Genomic DNA, 24,800 nt, shown 5'->3' on the forward strand with positions numbered 1-24,800 from the left:
GTCTTGAAAAATAAACAAACAGAAAAAGATAGATGAATAAACAGACAGATGATAGATAGATAGATAGATAGATAGATAGATAGACAGACAGACAGACAGATGCATGTATGTGCCTGGTACCCACAGAAGTCAAAAGAGAGTGTCCGATTCTCTGGAATTGGAGCTACAGGTAGTTGGGAGTCACCAGGTCGATTCTGGGAATTGAACTCAGGTCCTTTATCAAAGTAACAACTGCGGAGCCATTTTTCAAGCCCAATTGTGTGATGATTGTGCAGCAGTATTTCCTAGATAGACTATAGCTAATTTTGCCTTTCGCATAGATTAAAATTTGTTTTCTGTTATTGTTGATCTAGAAAAGTTTGTATCAGCCTCACAATTTGTAATCAATAATGTCTTATGAACTCTTACGTTTGCCTTTGATTTAAGGAAACCTCGGTCACATTTCTTTCATATAGAAATATTTTGGGGGCTGGTGAAATGGAGATCACTGGCTGCTCTTCAAGAGGACCCGGGTTCGATTCACACAACTATCTATAACTCCAGTTTTAAAGACTCTGGTGCCCTAATCTAGCCTTTAGGGCATCTGCATGCATACAACATTATCCCTACACAGACACAAATACACACACACACACACACACACACACACAAATTTTAAAAATCTTTTTGCTGTTGTTATTTTTGTTTTTCAAGACAGGGTTTCTCTGTGTAGCCCTGGCTGTCCTGGAACTTGCTCTGTAGACCAGGCTGGCCTCTAACTTAGAGATCTACCTGCCTCTGCCTCCCTCCACAGTGCTGGGATTAAACTCATGTGACACCAGCCAGAGTCCACCTTGGTGAACCATTGAGTTGTATTGGGGTAACTTACAGGAATATGGGTGAGGGGTTACTTACAGGAGCAGAAATGACTCAAAGACAGCTGCATCACCAAAGCCCATCCCAGAATGAGTGACAAAAGCTGGTAACCTGGAGCATGCTGTACAGTCTGCACACAGCTCAACAGGTTGGAGGATGTCCTTTCCAGTGCCTCAGTTGGTCTAACCTCTTCCAAGCTGCTCAGTTCTGTTTCTTCCAAGCAGCTGGTCTGGTGTCAAGAGTCACCCCTGCAGTTTGGCTTTGCTCTTCTGAGAGGGACTATGGGCTTTTATTTCCTACTCTGACAGGGAGGGACCTAGTAAATCTGGTGAGTTTCAGGGACTTCCTGAAGCTCTTTTGAGTTATTTACCTTCCTGCTTAAGGAGCTTCCCTATATGATGAAATGTTGCAGTCTAGACTGCAACTCTGGTGCAAAATACTGAAATAACCTAAAACCTCAAACATTGTGGAGACAGATTTTCTCACTGCAAACTCCCTCCCAAGAGGAAAGAAAGAAAGACAGAAAACTCTGTGTATGATGTTAATTAAGCCTTCCTGGGAATGAGTCAACAAGTATCTGTTAATACCAGTTAGGGAACCTGCTCAAGGTAATGATTCCACCAAAGTCCAACTCGGCAACCAATTAGTTTAGTGGGTTTGCTTAATAAGCATGAGTAAGGGTTTACTTAGAGCCTCATGAGTGACCCCAGAGCAACTGTGTCACCATCTTAATGGAGACCTCTGGGAAGTTGCATCACTAAGGACCCTTTTCAGTTAACCTTCACCTTCCTTTATAACTGCTGGAGTCTCTCAGGATCCCCTGCAGTTGGCAAGAGGTGGGAGATCGGGAGGTGGTGGGAAGGGGGTAGGGCTGTAATGTTTGGAATTCCAGATTCCAAACCTGTGAACATTCCTCTCCCCTCCTAACGAAAGAATGTCAATAGCTCCTTAGCATTGTCACAAACTTACCTATCTCCCTTGATGTGTTTATTTCACTGCTCAGATTACAAGGTAATCTTATGCTCCAGAATGGCAATGGGATGCCCATGCTATACCTATTAGAAAAAGCTATACTGCAGTGTACCATCTTGCACAGACTTCAGGAATGTACAACTAGAGAGATGGAGATCGAAATCCACTGTGCGTATTAAAATGTCTTACTTTACAGTTTATGAAAACACTTGGCCACTTGAGTAGATAGATTCCAAGAGCCCACTCCTTCCCTAATGCCATCAGTTCGAGAGGCCTTGATGTTCAAGTTCACCGATCTGAGATTCACCTGCCCCCCAAGGGTTCTCTACATCACTTTCCTGTACTATTCTGTCATTTCCCCCTTAGTTTAGACGGTTCCCACCCCTCACAACCCAAAGTGTCTCATTCAAATCAGGAGTAGATAGTGTTTGTAGATGCATTAGAACCTCTGACAGAATAGACTGGAAGCCTTCTGCACCTGTGCTTCATAGAACAAAGAGATGTTCAACAAAGCCTGCATCCTACAACCTCAGGGGAAGGGGTTGCTATGGAACGGTTTGTATCCAATCGTGGGCCTCATGGCCAACTACTATTTAAGCTTTTCTTTTAGCTCACTAGCCAACTCCCGTTCTCAGTATTTTCTGTTTCTCAATAAACTGTGACTCTTTGTTTGTGACAAGGTTTCCCTGTGTAACAGTTCTAGCTGTCCTAGAGCTCATTTTATAGACTAGGCTGGCCTCGAACTCACAGAGATTCACCTGCCTCCAGAGTGATGGGATTAAAGGCGTGCGCCACCACCAAGGCCGTGACTCTTCCTTTTTCTAACCACCTGTCCCTGGTCTAACTCTTGCTGTGGTGCCCATACTTAGATACACGCCCATACATCTGGGTATGGATGTAATGGATGATGTTATTCTCAGAATGAATGCAAAAACACAATTCTCACCTCAAAGGGGATAAAAGATAGTGTATTTTGGAGCCAAATATGAATGACTATGGCCATGGAATTTAAGTTACCCCAAATTCCATGTTTCAACATGGAAGCAATTTCAGGAAGGTTTTTTGTTTGTTTGTTTGTTTTTTGTTTTTGTTTTTGTTTTTGTAACAAAACAAACTTAGACATCAAGACACTTAAAAAACAAACAGGCAAACAAAAACAAAACAAAATAAACTGTTAACTTTTTTAAAAATTAGAGTGTGAGTCTTTCCCTGTGTATGTTTCCTGTGTTTGTCCCTTCATGCTTGGTGCCCACAGAGATCAGAAGAGGGCTTTAACTGGAGGTACAGATGGGTATGAACCACTATGGGTGCTGGGTATCAAATCTAGCTCCTTTCTCTCCAAGATCAAAAAGTGCTCTTAACTGATGCGCCATCTCTCCAGTCTGACTTTGTATTTCTTTTGTTGTTGTTGTTTCCGAGACAGGCTTTCTCTGTGTAGTTTTGGTGCCTGTCCTGGTTCTCGCTCTGTAGACCAGGCTGGCCTCCAACTCACAGAGATCCGCCTGGCTCTGCCTCCTGAGTGCTGGGATTAAAGGCTTTGTGCCACCACCACTCGACTCTGTATTTCTTATTTATGTGCATGTGTGCCTGTGTGGTTATGAGAGCCCCTAGAGGTCAGAATAAAGCACTGAATCCCCTGGAACCGGAGTAGAAACCTTTGTTTACTGCCATATGGGTGCTAGAACCAATCCCTGGTCCTCTACAAGAGCAGTACATTCTCTTAACTGCAGAGCCATCTCTCCAGCCCCTAAACACCTTTTAAATACTTCGGCAGAAACATGAAGTAGGCACACCACAGAGAAATCTCAGCTCTAAGCCTCAGGTGCTATCTGAGAACATTCTCAGCTTTTAGTTTGGTAGACGCTAGTGTCTGCTAACCGAACACATTCCAAACGGTTTTTAGGTTAGGTTAGCCACAGGATGTTAGGTCCAACACAGAGGTGGGCAAGGAGGGCTATTTAGGGAGCCTAAATATAGCACAAGATAAATAGTAGTTAGGTTCTGGACCTGCAGCATTCCAACCTCCCCAGGTTAGTGCAGATCTCAACAGTCGGCCTTTGCAGACACAGATTCTTTCCAAGAAACATCATAGCAGGATGCCTTAGTATGAGCTGATCCTGCCACTGGAGACCTCTACACACAGTCCAAGTCAGCCCCAACCTTCCAGACAGACCTCCCAAGACTTTTCTTTCTTCTCTTCCTGCCTCCCTTCCTTCCTCTTTTTCCTCTCCTTTTTGAGGTTCTCACTATGTAGCACTGGCTAGCCTTGAACTCAGAGTGTGTCTGTCTGCCTTTGCCTCCCGAGTGCTGAGATTAAAAGTGGAAGCTTCTGGGCTGGAGAGATGGTTCGGTAGTTAAGAGCTCTGGCTGCTCTGGAAGAGAACCAGGTTTCAGATCCCACTGTCCACATGGCTGCTTGTAATTGTAACTCCAGTTCTGGAGACTCCAGCCCCCTCTTCTGGCCTCTATGGGTACTGCATGAATGTGATGCAGGCACACATGCATAAATAGTATCTTTAAAAATAAAAAAGCGGCTGCTACCACTTTCTTTTCTTTTCCTTTTTTTTTTTAAACAGTTTATTGAGTACAGCATAGAAGAGCAGTGCTCTGGGTAGTAACTAGAGTACCTCCATGCTGCCCCAAAGCTTTTCTTTTTATTATTACTGTTACTATTTATTATTATTATTATTATTATTATTATTATTATTATTATTATTATTATATGTATGGGTGTTTTGTCTGCACCACTAGTGTGCCTGGTGCCCACGGAGACCATAGAAGATAGCAGAGCCTCCGGAACTAGAGTTACAGGCTGTAATAATGAGCCACCATGTGGGTGCTGCTGGCCGTTGAAGTCCGCTGAGCCATCTCTCCAACCCCCAAGACTTTCTTTAATGGAGTCTAGGCACAAATGGCTCCTCATTGGTCAGATCTTGGACCTCCCCACCCTACTGCCCTTGTGGAAGGTCTTCCTACCAAAATTCTCGCCCTTGCCCTTTCTGCTTTCCCAACGCATCCCTCAACATCCCTGGGACTCACCACAGCTTTTGGGTTTTGCTTCCTCCCCAGCACTGTGTTTTACCTTAGTTTTTAATTGTTGTGATCAGCAACCTTAAATCTCAGACTCCAAAGTCAGCAAGCACGGGGGTGGGGTGGATGGGATATGTTCAAGGCAGTTAGTAGAAATGTTTTCAGAAGGTACTAAATTAAGGTACCACACTCTCCTGCAGGATTGAAGGCACTCCTGTCACGGCCCACATGAAAGGATCTGACTCAAGAGGCCTGGTGAGATGGCTTAGTATTTAAGAACCCCCATTGCTCTTGAAGAGGATCTGGGTGGGTTCCCAGCACCCACGTAATGGCTCACACCTGCCTGTCACTCTAGTTCCAGAGGACTGAACATGCTCTTCTGACCTCCTTAGGCATCAGGCACATACGTGATGGACAGACAAAACACTCATATACATAAATTATATATAGTAATTAAATAATTAAGATCCAACTGCATGGAGGGACCCTAACATATTAACTGCAAAATCTTCAAGGCAGAGTCGCAGGGCCCAATGCACCTTAGTCTCAGACACAGGATACGATTGCTGATCCATTTCAATTCTTCTCCCCTTCTCCTCCAGAATGCAGTTGAACCCACATATTCTAAAAGCACTTACAATGGGATTTCACAGTACCTAAAGTAGATTTAAGAGTGATTAAGACACAGACGCTGACGATAAACTAAGTAGTTCGATTCCCGGCTCCACCACTTACTAAGATGTACATTAAGATTAAGTGCCTTGCTGAGTACCTTTTTTTTTCCATCTCCATTATGTCTACAAAAAGGGAATAATAATAAGGCCAAGTTAAGGATACAGTTAGTCTGTAAAATCATAGTACTTACCCTCTAAGCCTCTTCTGCGGCTGCTGTCTTTTGTTGGTAGTGAGGTTGTTTTTGTTCTGTATCCCTGGCTGTAGCCTGGAACTCAGCCTGTAGCCCACTCAAGCTGACCTCAGATTTTCAGTAAGCCTCTGAGTGCTGACATTCATAGCCTTGTACCATGTGTTGCCACACCCTTTCTATTTGGAATGAAAGTTAAAGGTGTATACACACACACACACACACACACACACACACACACACTTCATGCATGTGTGGATGCTCAGGAGATGTGAGCTGGTGTTACTTGCCATGTCTGTGCCTCAGTGTTCTCATCTGCACAGGGAGGATAGTAATGGGACCTCCCTCATTTACTTATAAAGAACTGGATAAGAAGCATTACATTGGCCAGGCTGGCTTCAGCCTCCTGAATGCTAGGATTACCTTAACGCCTTTAAAATTCCCAATATTCCTGATTTAGGGAATATCATTGTGTGAGAAAGGCAGAGGCAGAGACAGAGACAGAGAGACACACACAAAGAGAGGCAGAGAGAGATATACACAGGTGCCCTCTCCATGCAGGGCACATGGAGACCAGAGGCTGACATCAGGGGTCTTCCACAATAAGGTTTCGGTAGCTTATCTTCCACGGTCGGTCTGTCACTGACCCTGAAACTTGCTGATTTGGCTAGACTGGCTGGCCACGGAGGCTGGAGGATTATCTGCTGTCTCCAGCTCCCGCCCCAAGCACTGGAGTTCAGGTGTATTCAGCTATGCCTGGCCTTTATGCAGATGCTGGGGGCTGAGGGTGGAGCCTTACGTTTGTGCACTCAGCACTTTACCCATGAAGCCATCTCTCTAGCCCTCAACACCTTGTATAGGTCAGGAGAAAAGAAAACAACAACAACAAACAAACAACAACCAGGTTTGCTTGCTTTCTAATTAGAGCACAGCACCTGTTTTGTTACGTAACTGCTGGCATCTTTTACATTTATTTGTTTATTTGTTTGTTTGTGTTTTTGATGGTGGGGTGTGACTGTGTGCCACAGCTTGTGTGTGGAAGTCAAAGAAGAGCTTGTGGGAGTCAGTTCTGTCCTTTCTCAATGGGAGTCCCGGGAATCTAACTCGGGCTTGGTGGCATGTGCTCGCCCCCTCCGCACCCCTCCCCCCCAAGCCATCTCACCTCATGTTTTGGGTGAGAATACTTTTGGTTCCGGGAAGCCTGCGGAATGCAGTCCTTATTCAGCAAAGGGCCAGCAGCTGGTGAGCTGGATTCGGCCCTTGACTGCCTTCCTGTGAAAACAGGATGAATGGGAGGCAGGGGTGCAGGTGAGGAGCAGGTTTCCTTTGCCTCCTTGGTGTCCCTGATGGGCGTGGCTACCTCCTGTCCTTCACCGTGCCAGCTTTCAGACACCCACACTACCATATGCGCTATGTACCATATATGTGTTCCAGGGAGGCAATGAAACAGAGGATGACCTTGACGTCCCAGGGCCTCCTTGTTCGACTTCCCAAGTGCCACCATGCCGGTCACAAGCCTCATACATATTTTATTTTGAAAATTTTCTAGCCGGGTGGTGGTGGCGCAGGCCTTTAATCCCAGCACGTGGGAAGCAGAGGCAGATCTCAGTAATTTCGAGGCCAGCCTAGTTTACAAAGTGAGTGCCAGAACTGTTACACAGAGAAACCATGTCCCTCCCCCACAAAAAAAAAAAGTTTTTTTCTAATAATAATTAGTGTGAGTGTGTGTGGGAGAATGGGCATGTAATAATGTGTGTGGTGTGGTGTGGTGTGGTGTGGTGTGGTTGTGTGTGTGTGTGTGTGTGTGTGTGTGTGTGTGTGTGTGTGTTTCAGAGAAAAACCTTCTGGAGTCAGCGATCGCTTCCACTCTGGATTCCAGGTTTCGAACTCAAAGTCTTCAGGAGCGCTACACAAGCGTGTTTAGCATCGGACCCTTCTTTCCCGCCCCCTCAAAACCTTACATTTTTAAAAGATTTTTTTTTTTTAATTCTACATAGCTAAGGTAGTTTTAGGTCCTTGATGTACTTTGGATACCCATTCATCATTTTAAAAAGCGAGCCGGCGGTGGTGGCTCGTGTCTTTAATCCCAGCACTTGGGAGGCGAAAGCAGGTGGATCTCTGAGGCCAGCCTGGTCTACAAAGCGAGATCCAGGACAGCCAAGGATACACAGAGAAACCCTGTCCTGAAGGAAAAGAAACGGGGCGGGGGGGGGGGGGGGGAGACGGAGGGAGGGAAGGAGAGATGGAGGAAGGGAGGGAGGGACGGAGGGAGGAAGGAAGGAAGGAAAAGAAAAGTGTGTAATTCCTGCACTTCCTTTGTGCGTCCTAACATAATCAAGCCTGGAAAGTCTGCTTTCTGCTTACTGCTTACTGCCACGTCGTCCGACCATCTGTACTATACAGTAGGTAGGCCATTAGAGAATGGAAAAATCGTGGGGTCAGCAGCTCGTTCGTTTATGCAGCCAGATTAACACACCCTAGAAATCCAACATGAATTGTGGAAGCTGTACTGACCACTGAGCTAACAGGACAATTGGAATGGTAGTCCATTTATCTCACTGAGGGGGGCAGAGGCACCTCCCAGCCAAGTGGCTCGTTGGTCTAGGGGTATGATTCTCGCTTTGGGTGCGAGAGGTCCCGGGTTCAAATCCCGGACGAGCCCAGTTCTTTTTATTTTTTCCTCTCTCTCTTTTTCTATTTTCCATCATCTGGAAGTAGTTGTGAAGTTCCTTCTGTTAAAGCCCCAGAAAACAGCGAGAAAAGAGAAGAGCGGATAGCTCTTCCATGTGGATTGGCTGGGTGGAGGTCTCTGTTTCTCGCCACCCATGTCCTAGGAACTTCTCCATAGAGAAGTCCTGGTGGCTTTGATCTACAGAATCCAGAGACCGGTGCGCCCAGATCTGCTGGGTACTCCGAAGTCAACGAAACCTGCATCTGCATCGGAGAGGGATTCCCAACTCTGGGCAGAGTCCCTGGCTCCCCCGAGGAGGCTAGGACCCAGCGACTGTCCCGGGGGAGGGAGGGGCATCGCAGGCGGGGTCTTGGGGTGCGATCTGCGGGGTGGTCCACCTGCACCACCTGTGTGCACCCTTTCTTCCGGCCTGAGGCCACGCGTGCGACGTGCGGCTGGTCCAGCGGGCAGGCTGGGGCTCTCAGCACCTGCCTCTGGTCCACACCGGCAGTCGCCGGCTCTCAGCTAGGTTTTGGCCTCGCTGGTGGCCGAGGCAGAACACACAAGCGGGAAGTGGTGCACCGGCTCGCTACACCCCAGGGTGCCTCACCGCCGGCTGCGTGGCCGATCTGCAGTTCTAGGAGCCTCCACGCAACCGCGGCCGGGATCTCGGGAGGACCGTCTGTCCTGCTCGGCGACTGTGACCTCCAGAGCGCGGGCTGCCACGTGGGCAGCGCGAATCGCCTGCCGAGTACCGAGTAGCATCCGCGGGCCAAGATCAAGGGCAAGCCGCACGGGCGGACGAGGGATCCTCACTTGGCGCGTGATGGAGAGGGATCAGAACGATGGAATCCCTCGGCTACCATAGACTGAATTCACCCTTTCAGGGCGGGTCTGAAATCCGACTCTCCTTCCAGCCCAGACCTTCAGGTCCCGCCCTAAGACGCCTCAACGGTCATAAAATGGACCAGGCGAGTAGTTCTACATGGCTCGTTGGTCTAGGGGTATGATTCTCGCTTAGGGTGCGAGAGGTCCCGGGTTCAAATCCCGGACGAGCCCAAATTTATAGTCCATACAACAATAAATCGTAGTCCGGAGACAGAACGTTTTAAAGACCAAAACTCTGCTACCCTCTGATACTTGTTAGAAAAGTTAGAAAAGTCTTGACAGGCAGTGGTGGCGCAGACCTTTAATACCAGCCCTTGGGAGGCAGAGGGAGCAAAAAGACTAGAGTGACTGGTCATTCAGTTTAGGCTCACACACACAGCACTTCGCTCAGGAAGCCAGAGTTCTAAAATGTTTTTTGTTTGTCTGTTTGTTTGTTTTTCTAACCAGGGTTTCTCGGTATCACAGTCCTGGCTGACCTGGAACTCACTTTGTAGTCCAGGCTGTCCTCAAACTCACAGAGATGCGTCCACCTCTGCCTCTCAAGTGCTGGGATCAAAGGCGTGCGACACCGCTGCCTGGCTTAACGTTTTTTTGTTTGTTTGTTTTGGAACTCAGGTAGTCCTCCCAGGGAGGCAGTTGATGAAGGGAGCCTGGATCCTGCATAGAAGGAGCAGCGTGTTAGAACGCCGGAGTCCAGGGCTCCAGCCCCACAAGAGAGTTATTTAGGTTTAGCCACAGAGGGGAAAAAGGGCTGGGGAAAGCTCATTGGTTGCGTTTGTTTATTTTGCTGCTACCAGACATTGCATCTAGGAGCTCAAGTGAGCTGCTCAAGCTCTACTTCCTCCAGCAGTTTTTTTTTCCCTTTTTCTTCCTTTCTTCCTTCCTTTCTTTCTTTCTTTCTTTCTTTTTTTTTTTTTTTTTTTGTTGTTGTTGTTTTGTTTTGTTTTGTTTTTCGAGACAGAGTTTCTCTGTGTAGCCTTGCACCTTTCCTGGAACTCACTCTGTAGACCAGGCTGGCCTCGAACTCAGAGAGATCCGCCTGCCTCTGCCTCCCGAGTGCTGGAATTGAAGATGTGCGCCACCAACGCCCGGCAGGTTTTTTTTCTTTTTTCTTTTTAATTACATTTATTTATCTTGTGCCCGCAAAGTGCACGCACGTGCATGCGTGTGTGTATATGAATGTGTGTGTGTGTGTGTGTGTGTGTGTGTGCGCGCGCGCGCGCTCGCGCGTGTGTATATATGTGTGCATGTAGGTGTATGTGTACGTGTATGTGTGGAAGTCAGTGGACAACTTTCAGGAATTGGTGCTCTCTTTCCGGTCCACCATGTGAGGTCTGGGGATTGAACTCCCTCACGACTGGCAGCAAATGCCTCTAACCACAGAGCCATCCCAAAGGCCCTGTTTTGTTTGTTTTATTTATTTTTCTTGTTTTTAGATACAGGGTTTCTCTGTGTAGCCCTGGGTGACCTGATACTCGCTCTGTAGAGCAGGCTGGCCTCAAACTCACAGATCTACCTGCGTCTGCCTCCCGAGTGCTGGGATTCAAGGGGTGTCACTACACTCAGGCCTTATTTTTTAAATAGTATGTTGAAATATCACCTGGCACATTTGGGAGCCAGAAAAGTGATTAACTAATAAATCATTAATTTATATTTTCTTGAGAGAAGTAAAGATTCTTTGGAGGGCAAAGCTTTCACCCAGTGCTCTAGCTATGTAATTTATAAGGCTTGGTGTAAAATGAAAATGATATAGAGATTATTAGAAAAATGTTTTGTTTTGACTTTAGAATTCTCATGACAGGGTTTCTCTGAGTAGCCCTGGCTGTCCTGGAACTCACTTTGTAGACCAAGCTACACGAACTCACAGAGATCCACCTGCCTCTGCCACTGGAGTGCTGGGATTAAAGGCGTGCTCCATCATGCTTGCCTTATTTGTTTATTTCTTTAAAGAGTTATTTTCATTTACTTGTGTGTATCTGCCAAGGTGTGTGTCCACATGAGTGCTGGTAGCCCCAGAAGCCAGAAGAGGCTGGCCTGATACCCTGGAGCTGGTTTTACAAGTGGTTATGAGTCACCCAACAATGGTGCTACAAACTGAACTCAGATCCTCTGGAAGGGCAGCGAGAGTTCTTAACCACTGAACCATCTCTCCAACCTTTTAGGAGTTTTCAGCCACAACAGAGTATTAAGCCAATCAGTGAGCCTTCCCAAGCATGAAGACCCTTTGTGACTGCACAGGCTGCCTAACCTGGAGCTGACTCTGCAAGGGAGTGATGTCAAGTTGGAGTTTGAAGCACCGTGCTGGGCTTCGAGGAAAGATGATCTGCAGGTGCCAGTCCCCTTGCTATCCGTTCCCTAGCTGTTTCCTCTGGATTGAAACATTCCAGAGGGGAGGGGAGTCCTAAGACTCTGCAAACAGAAAACCTAGGAGGCTCAGGAAGCTCACAGACTAATCTCAAGTGAAGCCCTGCCTCAGATTTATCAAGGAGTAAATAATTGAGGGGAAGGGCTCTTCTGCAGAGTTGCTTGATTGTGTAAGGAACTTGTGTAAGGAAGTGCTTCAGTGGACATCACCTGAGCTGAGATGCTTTTGAGTGACACATCTGCCTGAGGCTCTCTTTCTCCTGTAACCCCTCACCTGTTTTCCTGTATATAATCCCCCCCCAAAAAAAAAAAACCTCTAGCCTCGGATGAAATATTTTCTTCGGCCTGTCTTTGGTACCTTGTCTTGTTTAAATAGGTAATTGTTTACGCATGCAAACACAGTAGGTGCCCAGAGACCAACAGAACTAAAGGTGAGCTTGAGGGGAGCCGCCCTTGGTCTCCCGCTGTGGGTGAGGAGATAGGCAACCAAAGTTGCCTGGGGCTTCTGGGACAGAAGGCCAGAGTGGCTCTCTTCCTTCCAGTGGTGTGGGATGGCATGTCTCCTGGATGGATGGGATCTACCAGACAAGTTCATGGATGCCCCACAGATGGCTGATGACCAGCAGCTATATTGAAGTCTCTAAACACAGCAAATAGGGGTAGCTGTGGCATGGCTGTTGGTGTGAGTAGAAAGACACATGACTGGGACTCAAGTGAAGCCCACAGCAAACTTGCCTGTGTATAGGAGGAATAGAATGGGAAAGACCTGCCAGTGCTATTCTCTGTGTTAGCCTCTTATTCGGCAGGAAAATCGGAAAAATAGATTAAAAAGTATAGTACGGGGTACTGGCTTTCTGTCTCTTATAACTCCAGAGGACGTAAAAGACATAAAGCAAGCAAACAAACAAAACAACAAAAACAGAGAGATAACAAGCCAGGCTTAATCCCAGCACTTGGAAGGCAGAGGCAGACAGATCTACAGAGTGAGTTCTGGGTTAGCCGAGTCTACACAGAGAAACCCTGTCTCAAAACCCACCCCACCCCAAAAAAGACAGAGATCACAAATTAGACCTATGCTAAAGAGATCTCCTCAGGATCTAAAACCTTGCAACCTATTGTGACTTCTGTGTGAACTCCTCCCTCCCGATAGGATCACCTGCTTGAACGCTTGTCTCCAGCTGGTGGCGCTGTGTGGGAAGGTTGCGGAACCTTTAGGTAGCAGGGCTCTGGGGGCGGGCCTTGAGGTTCCGTAGTCCAGCCCCGTTTCCTGTTCTTTCTCCGCCTCCCGGTTGCTGTGTGAGCAGCCGCCCTATGCTTCTGCCACCATGCCTCTTCCTTAAGTTGCTTCTTGTCATGTGTTTGGTCATAGCAACAAGACAAACGACTAGTGCAGAAGCCAAGGGATGCATCGGATGGTGACGGGAAGGGTGTGGGAGAAGTGATTAAACATAGCCCTCGGCGGAAGGGGAAATGGGCGATTCAGCACGTATGGGACCCTCAACAGTGGCCCGCGACAGAAAGTTATGACAACTGGAGAAGGGGACAAGGAGTGGAAGATGTCACAGGTGAACCCTGCTGCACCCCCTTTATCGAGAAAGGAACCGTCCCCACTGTTCTTTCGATTTAGCGATCGCGGCTGCCTGCCACAGGGCCCACGCGGTGAGTAGAGGCTCCGCGTTAAATTGCAGGTTTATTGGTTCCTTACTCATGAAGGCTCAGGCTTCGGTGGCTTCTGGAACATGATAGCAACTCCAAAGCACCAAGAGCAATAGCAGCAACTGATGGGGATCAAATGGTGCAAAGTGAAGAGAACTAAGTGTGAGTCTTAGTTAGTGTTCTATTGCCGTGACGAAATGCCAGGTGAAAAAAAGCAAGTTGGGGAGGAAAGGGTTTATTCGGTTTACACTCCCACAGCACTGTTCATCATTGAAGGAAGTCAGGGCAAGAACTCACACAGGGAAACAGGAGCTGATGCAGAGGCCATGGAGGGGTGCTGCTTACTGGCTTGCCAGCCTTCCCCATCAATAACTAATTAAGAAAATGCCTTACGTGCCAGGCAGCGGTGGCGCACGCCTTTAATCCCAGCACTCAGGAGGCAGAGGCAGGCGGATCTCTGTGAGTTCGAGGCCAGCCTGGTCTGTAGAGGGAGTTCCAGGACTGCCAGGGCTACACAGAGAAACCCTGTCTCAAAGAGAGAAAAAAAGATAAGAAATTGCCTTACAAGCAGATTTTTTTTTTTTTAAATTCTCTGCAAGAGAATATACTGAGGGTGGACGCTACTGCTGGGGTATACCCTGCAAACTACCATTGCAGAGTTTCGTCTCAGAGTAAAATGTAAAGGCAGTCATTTGTGAATGAGCAAGACCGTAAGGAGCCTGTGAAGTTCCTGCCCCCGTAGACCTATAAACATCAAGTAGTATTGACTGCTTGGAAGTCTATGCTGAAACTGCAGAATTTAAGAGCTGGAAAGATTAGAGGTTATCCGCCCAACCCAAAGGCCTCTCTACAGCTTGGTATGTGGCCTGTGGAGATGACAGACAGCTCCTGGAGAAGGCTGTGGCTAGAGAGATAAATCAGGTAGTCACCTCCATCTCCACCACTGTGCCCAACATTGCTCTTTTGACAGAAGTCCTGGGATCTTTTCGTGTTGTGCTGGACCTTGCTAATACATCTTTTTTTTTTTTCTTTTTTTATTCTCTTGGTTGCTGAATTCCCAAGGCCACTTTGCTTCGGAGTACTCATGAGCAAGGCTAACTTACACTGTCTATTTGGCCAGGGAAGGAGGCCCAGGACCTTGTTTTCTTCTCTTGCTTCCTCCTCTTTGTGAAAATTCTCACTGTACATAGGACTAATCGCTGGAGGACTTACAGGTGCGCACTCAAGGAACCAGGATGGGCAGTCAGCCCGCACAATGCACAGGGCCAAGCTCAGCTGGGAAATTCTTAGCAGGAGTTGTTTTTTTTCTTCTTCCAGCAAAATGCATGTCACACCCAACAACTGTGTGGTTGGCACCAAAATAAATAAATGGCTCAAGAGGCTACTGAATAAGCTAAGATCCTTGCAGGATCATTTGTGTTAAAAATCACCAGACGTTCAGGAGGACTACGGGAAAAAAACCAACCTAAGCAAACAGTTCTAATAGGGTTTGGGTCCCAGTCATGGAAAGGGAAGGAAGCAGTACACAGTGCTAGAAGAGCAATTGCTGATGAAGGTGGAACATTCCAAAAGGTGGGACCCGGCACCTCAACAACAGTGAAGGCTGCTGATCCGACGGCAGGCCACAACTCTTCTCCAGCGGCATAGACTCAAACTTGCCGAAGGTGGCACGCATATTTACAGTAGTGTGGGTGTGGTGTTTGCAAGTCCTGACGCTGATGCCGGGCAGGCTGTGCTAGGACCAGCGTCCTTTCAAGCTTCGGAACCTCTCCCAGTAATTGACCCAAAAGCTAAGACAGATAAAGTGCTAAGAAAAACACCATCTGCCTATAGATGCCTGCTACATGGATGGCATAAGTAAGGGCACCAGACAGGACCGGGTGACTGTCGAAATGCAAAGGAACACTGACACCATGTGGCTGGAGAGAGAAGAAGGAAAGCGTAGCCAGTGGGCTGAGATAAGAGCAGTGTGGACAGTACCGATGCATGAGATCTACCCCGTGACAATCTCTGTTGACAGTTGCTGGGCTGTAATCAGAGGTCTGACTTTATGGATGGTCCAGTGAGAAGAGAACCGGCTGGTGCTGGTTCCACCACCATGGGGACAGCAGATATTGGAGGAAGCGTATTATGGAGTTCAACCAGAGTCTGTAGTTTTCCATATGGCAGCCCATACATAGCTCATTGAGTTTTGGAAATCAGGAAGCAGATGCGCTTACCAAAATACAAACCATCTTCGCCCAGAGACCACTGGAGGCTCTTTATCTAAAGTCTGGCCTGTAGTGGGTAGCTGTTCCAGCTTTGACCTTGAAGCACCTCTCCAGTGAGGCAGCTGGTAACTGCCACGCCTACCTATGATCTGCCCCTGGGTCGTGGCCGAGATGGGATCTCTTAAGACCTGATTTGTCCAAGCCGGCCCTCTTGGTTCCTCTTGATCCTGGATGCTGGATCGGAGACCAAGTCAGAGTTCTCCAGAGAACCACGCTGGACTGCACCTCACCTCTCCCAGACCCTGTAAACAACTCTTTCACTAGTTGTAAGTTACCCCGAAATAAACCTTTTAACTGCCAGATAAACTACGTGGAGTTGCCTTGTTAAATCTCCGCTTTACTGGCCACAGGGAGCCAACACAGGCTGGAAAGTAGCTAAAGCTACGAACATTCCCACAAAATATTCTGATATTCTGCATAGCCACCAAAAATGCGAGGCATGTTCCAAATTACAACGTTGAGAGACTATACACGGCCTGCACATGCCAGTAAGGATGCAAATATGTGCTCACCTGTGGACACTGACACAAGCCCATTGAACCTTTTTTACTTATTTGTTGTGCAAGTAACCAGTGGGTGAAGTAGGTTGTGTCACATCCAAATCAGTATTACATACAGACACTGCCCACCCGCAGAGAATTGATAACTGTTAGGGGCACTCATTTCACAATCCCTGGGCAAAGAACTGAGTTAAGGGCATCAGGACTCATTCTACTTCCATTTATTTTTTACAAGGCTATGTTGATTGGAATAAATAATGGGTAATTGAAACAGAGGTTAATCAGGGCCAGATTGCTCAGTGATTAAGGGCACTTGCTGTTCTTTTAGAGAACCTGGGTCACTTCACGAAACCAATGCAGTTCATGCAAAACCAAGGCAAAACTCAAGCAGCTCACAACTGCTTGTAACTGCACGTCCATGGGTCCAGTGCCTTCATCTGACCTGTGCAGATACTGAAGGCACAGGTACATACATACTCAGGCACACACACACATTAAACAAATAAATATGTTTATTTTTATTTTACTTATTTATTTTAGTTTTTCTGGACAGGATTTCTCTGTGTAAAAGCGCTGGCTGTTCTAGTCCTCACTTTGTAGACCAGGCTAGGCTCAAACTCATAGAGAGATCCTCCGGACTCCGCTGGGATTGAAGGTGTACACCACCACCCAGCTATAAAGAAATATTTTTTAACACCCAACAACTAGAGTGTGAACAAAGGTATCCTGCACAGGAGGGAACAGGCACTCCTCGGGGCTGGTGAGATGATTCAGGGTTTAGAACACTTGTCAGTAGGCCTGATGACCTGAGTGGGACCCCCCAGGAGCCACATGACAGAGGGAGAGAACTGACTCTTACAAGTTGTCCTCTGCTGTCCACACTCATACAGAAACACGAAAATAAATAAATAATTTTTTTTGGTTTTGTTTTTGTTTTTTTTTGAGACAAGCTCTCACTATGTAGTCCTGGCTAGCCCAAAACTCTCTTTATAGACCAGGCTGGCTTCAAAGTTGCAAAGATCCACCTGCCTTTGACTCCTGGATGCTGGAATTAAAGGCAAGAGTCCCTGGGGCTAGAGAAGGCTCATTGTAAGACAAATTGCTAAACGGTCTTATTAATAAAAAAAAAACAAAAAAAAAAAAAAAACCTGGAGCCAGATATTGGGCTGAAAGCTGAAAGATCAGAGAAACAGCAATAAGACAGCCACGTTCTTACTGCTAGGAAATCCTCAGCCCAAGAGAGCTACTTCCTGTATACTCACACATTATATACCTTTCTATGCTCTGCCATCTTACTTCCTCTCCATCCAGCTACAGATCACTTCCTGTCTGTCTGTCCAGACCTCTATGGTTAACTAGTGCTAGGATTAAAGGCCTGTGCCACCATACCTGGCTCTGTTCCCAGTGTGGCCTTGAACTCACAGAGATACAGATGGATCTCTGCCTCTGGAATGCTAGGATTAAAGGTGTGTGCTACGACTGCCTAACCTCTATGTTTAATATAGTAGCTGTTCTGTTCTCTGACCCCCAGATAAGCTTTATTGGAGTGCACAAATAAAATATCACCACATTTGTCTAAAATAAATAGAAGTATAAAATAAATAAAAACCCTATATACATAAGTAAAATAACTATATACAATATATACAGGCAATAAATACATCAACGATGTCTAGTCCGTTTGCATTTGACAAATTGAGAAAAAATATTCCATTATCTATCCTATCTTGGTGAATCCAAAATGTATCTAAATCACCTTCTATCCTAACTTGTATTACCAAAGTTATCTTTTGATGTCTTACAAACTTATACACTTTACACCTCATTAGTGAGTTTCTTTTCTGAAATTGTTAACAAGGAAACTATAACTATCTAATCTTCAACTCCCTCAGAGACCTGAGAAGGGAATAATATTACCTAGTTAAACAGGAAGTGCAAACAAGCAACTTCCAAAAATGTGAGGAATGACAGAAACAACTGGCTGCCTGCACAGTCACCCAAGGTTTCTCTGCAATGTTGCAGCACCCATCTTCAGCCTACAGGCCTAGTATATTGGACAGACTCATCTGTGAAGCAGGATATTTTGAAGGGCTCTCCTTGTCTTGGCAAGGATCAGCAGTCCTTTGTTTTGTGCCCTACTTGTCCATTTTTGACAGCATACTGTCAGCAGTTGATGCGAGGGCACTTTCTTGCCTAGTGGCTAACTTTTGCCACAAACAAAGTAACTCCATATGGAGTTCCTTCAATTCCCATATCTTCTCTGAAGTAGATTGATGCTGCCAGGAGCAGGCATGTCTCCTTGTCATTAAAAAATGAAAGAAAAAAAAAACAACTATGTTATTAAAACATCTTAAATGTTATATTATGTAGATCTCTGAAGTGATTGAAGATGACCTATCTATCTAGAATATATCTCTGCTTGAACTTGAAAACATACCTAATGTGACTACAAGTTCAATTGTAATGACTAACTACTAACCTGCATTTTTTTATTATCCTAAATAGTTGGTAATAATTTTCAAGGACTAGAAAACTGTATTGCATTGTTAAATGAATTGTATAGGTAAAATACCCTGAACAAGATTAGAAATATATGTACAGTATTTTCTAACAAAATCAATCTAAAATTTATATCAATATACAAAATTTGTATACAATATACAAAAACCAATACAATGTAAGATATTTAAAACTAGTAGTTGCCTTCTAAAAGTAGATTCAATAATCTGTCTTTTTATCTAATCATATTTATATCTTCCCCTTTTTTTCTTTTCAGAGTAGATTCACTAATCTACCTCTTATCTATAACCTCTTTTTTTTTTTTTTCCAAACAAGGACCCTGAATCTAATTTCCTTTGTTTAACTTTTTCCTGACCATTAACAATTAACAACTTATAACCAACAATCCTAAACAATGACAATTATCCATAACCCACTGAATGACCAAAAACCACCCACACCACCTCTTGGGAATGTGGGTGTTGTGTTCTTAAAATCACTTCCTGCTGTTTGTGGATGAAGTTTTTTTGTTGTTGTTTTTTAAGATTTATTTATTTATCATGTATACAGAAGAGGGCACCAGATCTCATTAAAGATGGTTGTGAGCCACCATGTGGTTGCTGGGAATTGAACTCAGGACCTCTGGAAGAGCAGTCGATGCTCTTAACCTCTGAGCCATCTCTCCAGCCCCAGGATGAAGATATCTTTAGGGGATCCTAAAAAGAAAAATTTTGAGTTTATTGTCAGGTCCTGGGAGAGGTAGCTGTATTATTTGTTGTCCAGTCTTTGCATGATGTGAAAGTGCAGGGCTTATCTCAAGTCCTTGTTCAAGTAGTCTGTGAGGCTGGATCATCTCAGCCAGCCATCTCAAGATTGTCCTAAGCAGTTTGTAGTCCAAAATTAATCTTTGGGTGATGTTTGTCAGCTTAGTGGTGTTATCATCGTCCTGATGAAATCATTGTTGTGGGACCCCATCATCTTTTTGGAGACTTCAAATTTGCTGTTAGACCTGGTCATGATTCCCTGCAGAAAACTGATAGAGACTCAAACAAACAAACAAACAAACAAACAAAAAAACATGTACAGGAAGCTAGCTGAAGTCTTTTTTCTAGAATTAGTTAGTTCTCTTTATAACCATGAATATCATGATAAAAGTTATATGTATATATATATATAAATCTTATAAATTTTGATATAAAATTCATACATTAAGAAAAGTTTTCTTTTTTTTCCCTTTTCCTTTTTTTCCAGAGCTGAGGACTGAACCCAGGGCCTTGTGCTTGCTAGGCAAGCGATCTACCACTGAGCTAAATTCCCAACCCCTTCTTTTTTTTTTTTTGTTTTTTTTTTTTTTTGTTGTTTTTTTCAAGACAGGGTTTCTCTGTGTAGGTTTGGTGCTTTTCCTGGAATTCACTCTGTAGCCCAAGCTGGCCTCGAATTCACAGAGATCCACCTGCCTCTGCCTTTCAAGTGCTGGGATTAAAGGCATGCACCACCACCACCCAGCCGAAAAGTTTTAAAGAGTCAAAATAAAACCAAAGAATTATGAGATTAGTGGCTACAGAATAGTCACTTAATTTTTTTTTCTGTCCCATATCAAATGGTTCTTCTGGCATGATACAGAGGTTTTGAATTTTCTTTTAACAAGCATGCTTGGGTTTATAGAAGGAGAGAGCCATGCTCCAACTCCAAAGTCAGCTTTAATTTTTAATTGAACTGGGACTACATAAAGACTATTTGAGGGCTGGAGAGATGGCTCAGAGGTTAAGAGCACTGGTTGCTTTTCCAGAGGTCCTGAGTTCAATTCCCAGCAACCACATGGTGGCTCACAACCACCTGCAATGAGATCTGGCACCCTCTTCTGCCACACAGGCAGAACACTGTGTACATAATAAATAAATAAATCATTTAAAAAAACTATTTGAGTTATATGTCTGTACAGAACAGCAGAAACAAATATTTAGGAAGACTTATGAAATTCTAAATGTGTTATACCAATAGGCCAATTTGCTCTTTTTCTTAGGACATTTATTCTGGATGGATTTTTGTCCTTTTTCTTCAGTTGTCTCATTTGTCCAGTGTTCTTCAGATTCCTTAGCCTCCGTTCTCCTGACAGACAAAAACAAAAACCCTTCTCCAACCATAACTTTGGGGATGTTCCCTTTTGACAAGTTATATCTGATTAAATGAAAAGCATTTGTTAGTGGTATAAGTTAATTTACATTGAATGGTCATGGTGGTTAATGAATTATCACCTCTTCTAATTAAGAGGTCTCTCTTGTTCAAATCAAACCTTTATCAATTTTGATGGTATCCATAGTTTTCTTCTCCTGTAGAAACAAAAGCAAAAACCCATCCCCAACATAACACATATCCTGGTTTCTATTCTGAGGTTAGCACATCTTTAAAGTATACAGGCTGATTTAATTCTCTAGTTTTTTTTTTTTTTTTTCTATTATCCAATGTCTCTCCACAGCTGTTGTACCTTACTCATTAGCACTGAGAAAATTCAAAATTAACAGAGCATTATATAATCTATTTCTGGGGTTTTTTTGTTACCCCTTTCTGTTTAGTTAGCATATACTTTAGAGTTCTGTTTGATCATTCTATAACTGCTTGGCATGTAGGATTATGTGATATACCTGTAATATGCTTTATATTGTAATAAGCAAAAAACTGTTTCATTTTTACCAGAGACATATGCTGGAGCATTGTCAGTTTTAATTTGCACAGGTATACCCATGATGGCCATAACTTCTAGCAAATGCAGGATTACAGAATCAGCCTTTTTGGAACTCAGAGCAGTTACCCATTGAAATTCTGAATAGGTATCAATGGTATGGTGTACATATTTCAATTTTCTAAATTCTACAAAATGAAACACATCCATTGGCCAGATTTCATTCCTCTGAGAACCCTTTGGGTTACATCCTGCTGGTAGTGGAGTTTGATTGTAAAAAGAACAAGTAGGACATTTCCTTACAATTTCCTTGGCTTATTGCCAGGTTATGGGAAAATCCTTTTTTTAAATCCTTACTATTGACATGATGTTTTTTATGAAATTCTGAAGCCTCCAACACATTTCCTAAATAGTTTATCAATCCTGTCATTACCTTGTGCTAGAGGGCCTGGTGGACCCTAATGGGGCTAGATATGAGTTACATATAAGGGATGATTCTTATTCCTGATTAATTCTTTTTTTTTTTTTTAAGATTTATTTATTTATTATGTATACAGCATGTATGACCAACCAGAAGAGGGCACCAGACTGTTATTACAGATGGTTGTGAGCCACCATGTGGTTGCTGGGAATTGAACTCAGGACCTCTGGAAGAGCAGTCAGGGCTCTTAACCTCTGAGCCATCTCTCCAGCCCCTAATTTTTTTTTTTTGAGCTGAGGATCGAACCCAGGGCCTTACGCTTGCTAGGCGAGCGCTCTACCACTGAGCTCGAGGTCTTGCCTCTGATTAATTCTTGTAACTGAATAAATAACAAAATTAATTCTGACTCATCAGGGATAAATTCTGCAGTTGCAATATGTAAGACCACTCTTTCAGCATACTGAGAATCAGTAACTATGTTGCGAGGTTCCAAAAAATCCATTAACCCCATCAGAATGGCATATAATTTTTGGATGGAGAAAGCAATGGAGCCTGAGACTGCAGCTGTGCTGTCATGTCAGGGACACTATCTGGGGGAAGACCCGAGCCAGGACAGAATGGAAAACCATCCAGGAGAAAAGCTCTCTTTTCTATCAGGGAAAAGACCTTTCTGGAAAAAAAAAAGCTGTTTCAAGTGCTTTTGGTTTCCCTCACTCCCCTGGTGAGGACAGAGAGTGAAGCTTTGAAGGGTTTTTTCCTCTGGCAATAAGCTGCCATCTGAGTGCGTGCAGACAAACGGACACAATCTGATCAGGAATGGGTCAGGTGAAAGATCTAATTGGAGAGGTATACCTGTTATGCCATGGCACATGCATCGTAAAGCAAGCTTAGGGAAGAAAAATTTCCTGTTGCCAAAGTGAAACCATGAAATCTAACACTGTAACAGGAAGTTTGCTAGCTTACCCAAAAGTCAGCCTGGGAAATGTATTATCAATGAAGGTTTGAAACAGTGCCTTATATTGCTTAATAGCCACACAAGAGTTTTTGCTAAGAGCTTTATGGCAATTCAGTATGGGAATTTCATCCTTGCTCTGAGGTGAGGCTTCTGTGGCAACTGAGTGACGTAAAAAACTGAATTGAAGCACTCAGGGGAGCTGTTATGTATTTGGGTAAAGGAACAGCCTCTAGTTAGAAACCATCTGCTGGCTGTGTGGTGGTGGCACACACTTTTAATCCCAGCACTTGGGAGGCAGAGGCAGGCAGATCTCTATGAGTTCAAGGGTAGCCTGGTCTACAGAATGAGATCCAGATGGGCACCAAAACTACCCAGAGAAACCCTGTCTTGGGGGAAAAAATAAAAAATAAAAAAGGAAACCATCTGCCATTGAGCATCTCTGCTGGTTGTGAATGGCTGAGAGAACTCAGCGGGAAAGGGGAGTTTGGGGAGTGGCATTGTCCTGAGAGCGTTACAGTTCCCTAGCAACAAGTGTTACAACCCCATAATGACAGCACTCACTAAACCAGGGTTGAGAGAGCCATTGACAAATCTTGTTTCAAACTGTCAGGAGACTATAAGCTCTGAACTTCACTATAAACTCTGAACTTTAGAAATGATTTGTGTACTTCTGGTCTTGTTAATAGTTTAGCTAAAAAAAAAAATCTTTTCTAAGTGTTAAATCTTTTCTAGGTGTTACAAAATCTCTTATAGATGTTTGCTCTAGTGTTAAGTTAATTCTGTAATATGTAAAGTAATAATAGCTAAGAGATCACTTCTAGAAGTTAAGGTTTATAAAGTAGACCTATAGAATGTAAGTTTATTGTGTTGGCTTAAGTAAGACTTGGGTAAGGTTTTTAAAGTAATTCATAAATTTAGTTTGAGAAATATAGGTTTAGGGTAGCATAAGCTTTAGGCATAAGGATATAGCTTTAGGTCCAGGCACATGGTAAATGTTTAATAGAGGGATTATATGGTGAAGGAACATGGGATGCAGAAAACAGTGTCCATAGCAGACTGCACACTTGGCAGTTCCAAAAGCCACTAATAACAACAAAAATCAGCTTCAGAGACTGCCAGCTTCAGAAAACAGCAGCAGAACATGTGCAGCTGAGACCCCTGAGACAATGAAAGCAGTGAGGTTCTGCAACCTTTGAGATGCTATGCGATGAGAAAGGCAAACAGCAGGCAGCAGCTTGGAGAGCCCAGTGCCTTGACTCATCTCTGGAAAGGTGAACATTGAGCAGTGATGAGCAATGGAGGCTGCAGAGACTAGATTGCTTCCAGAGGCCAAGAGCAGAGCAGTGTTAGCACCTGACAACCAGCTGAGACACCCAGGAGCCCAGGAAGCTGTGGAGGTTGGAGCTATGCTCTGTGCTAAACAGCCAGACTGGGGCTCTGCAGGACCTGCTGAGTGTTCCAGGATAAGCAGCCAGACTGGATCTCTGCAGGAACTGCTGAGACACAGTTGAGCCCCCAGCAGCAAGGTGTGGCTGGAACCATGGAGTTGCCCTGTGGCTACATCCAGTGGTGCAACAGGACAGCATATGGATGATTTCTGGGACCCAGGGTACTGAACACTGGACCATCAGTGAAGCAGGTAATGGGATTCTCCCAGAGCCAGGGTTGCTGTGGGAGAACTATGGTTAAACTCACAGCAGCTGAAAGAGCCTTGAGTCCAGGTGGCTGTGAGGTGATTAGAGGCTCTCTGGCCTCAGGACAGGTGTCCAGGAATAGCTTGGTTATGGGAGGCACAGACATACCAGGACTGCAAAAGCTGTAAGATCCCAAACAGAAGTTTCAGAGAGGCTTGCTTGGAAAAAGTTTCGATTATGGGACTCCTCATATTTGGAGCTGTTTGCTTCAGAGTCATTATAACTCTGACAGCTATACAAAGATTTAAAGGCATCTGACAAGCCAGGCCCTAATTTCAATTTCGAGCACTCAGAGGAACTTTTAGGAATGATATCAGAACTCTTTTTGAACTTAAGAAATGAAATGGACAGTACTAATTACTAATAATTTCATTACAATGGGACTATTTGAATTTATTTATGCATATAGACTCTATCAACAGTGATGATTTATGAACTGCTTATGGACCTGGTTTTGTGTTAAAAATGGAACTGTTTAAATAG

At 44.6% G+C, this 24,800-nt stretch overlaps 2 non-coding genes across 2 annotated transcripts; both read left to right on the forward strand.

Moving 5' to 3' along the window:
* The first annotated feature begins 8,309 nt into the window (after positions 1 to 8,309).
* Positions 8,310 to 8,381, forward strand: Trnap-ugg. Its single transcript has one exon. It is a non-coding gene; the product is annotated as a tRNA-Pro (tRNA).
* A 996-nt stretch (positions 8,382 to 9,377) lies between these two features.
* Positions 9,378 to 9,449, forward strand: Trnap-agg. The gene has a single exon. It is a non-coding gene; the product is annotated as a tRNA-Pro (tRNA).
* Positions 9,450 to 24,800: the final 15,351 nt, after the last annotated feature.

This window comes from Onychomys torridus, chromosome 6 (genome assembly GCF_903995425.1).
Source record: "Onychomys torridus chromosome 6, mOncTor1.1, whole genome shotgun sequence".
In the NCBI taxonomy this organism is placed as follows: Eukaryota; Metazoa; Chordata; class Mammalia; order Rodentia; family Cricetidae; genus Onychomys; species Onychomys torridus.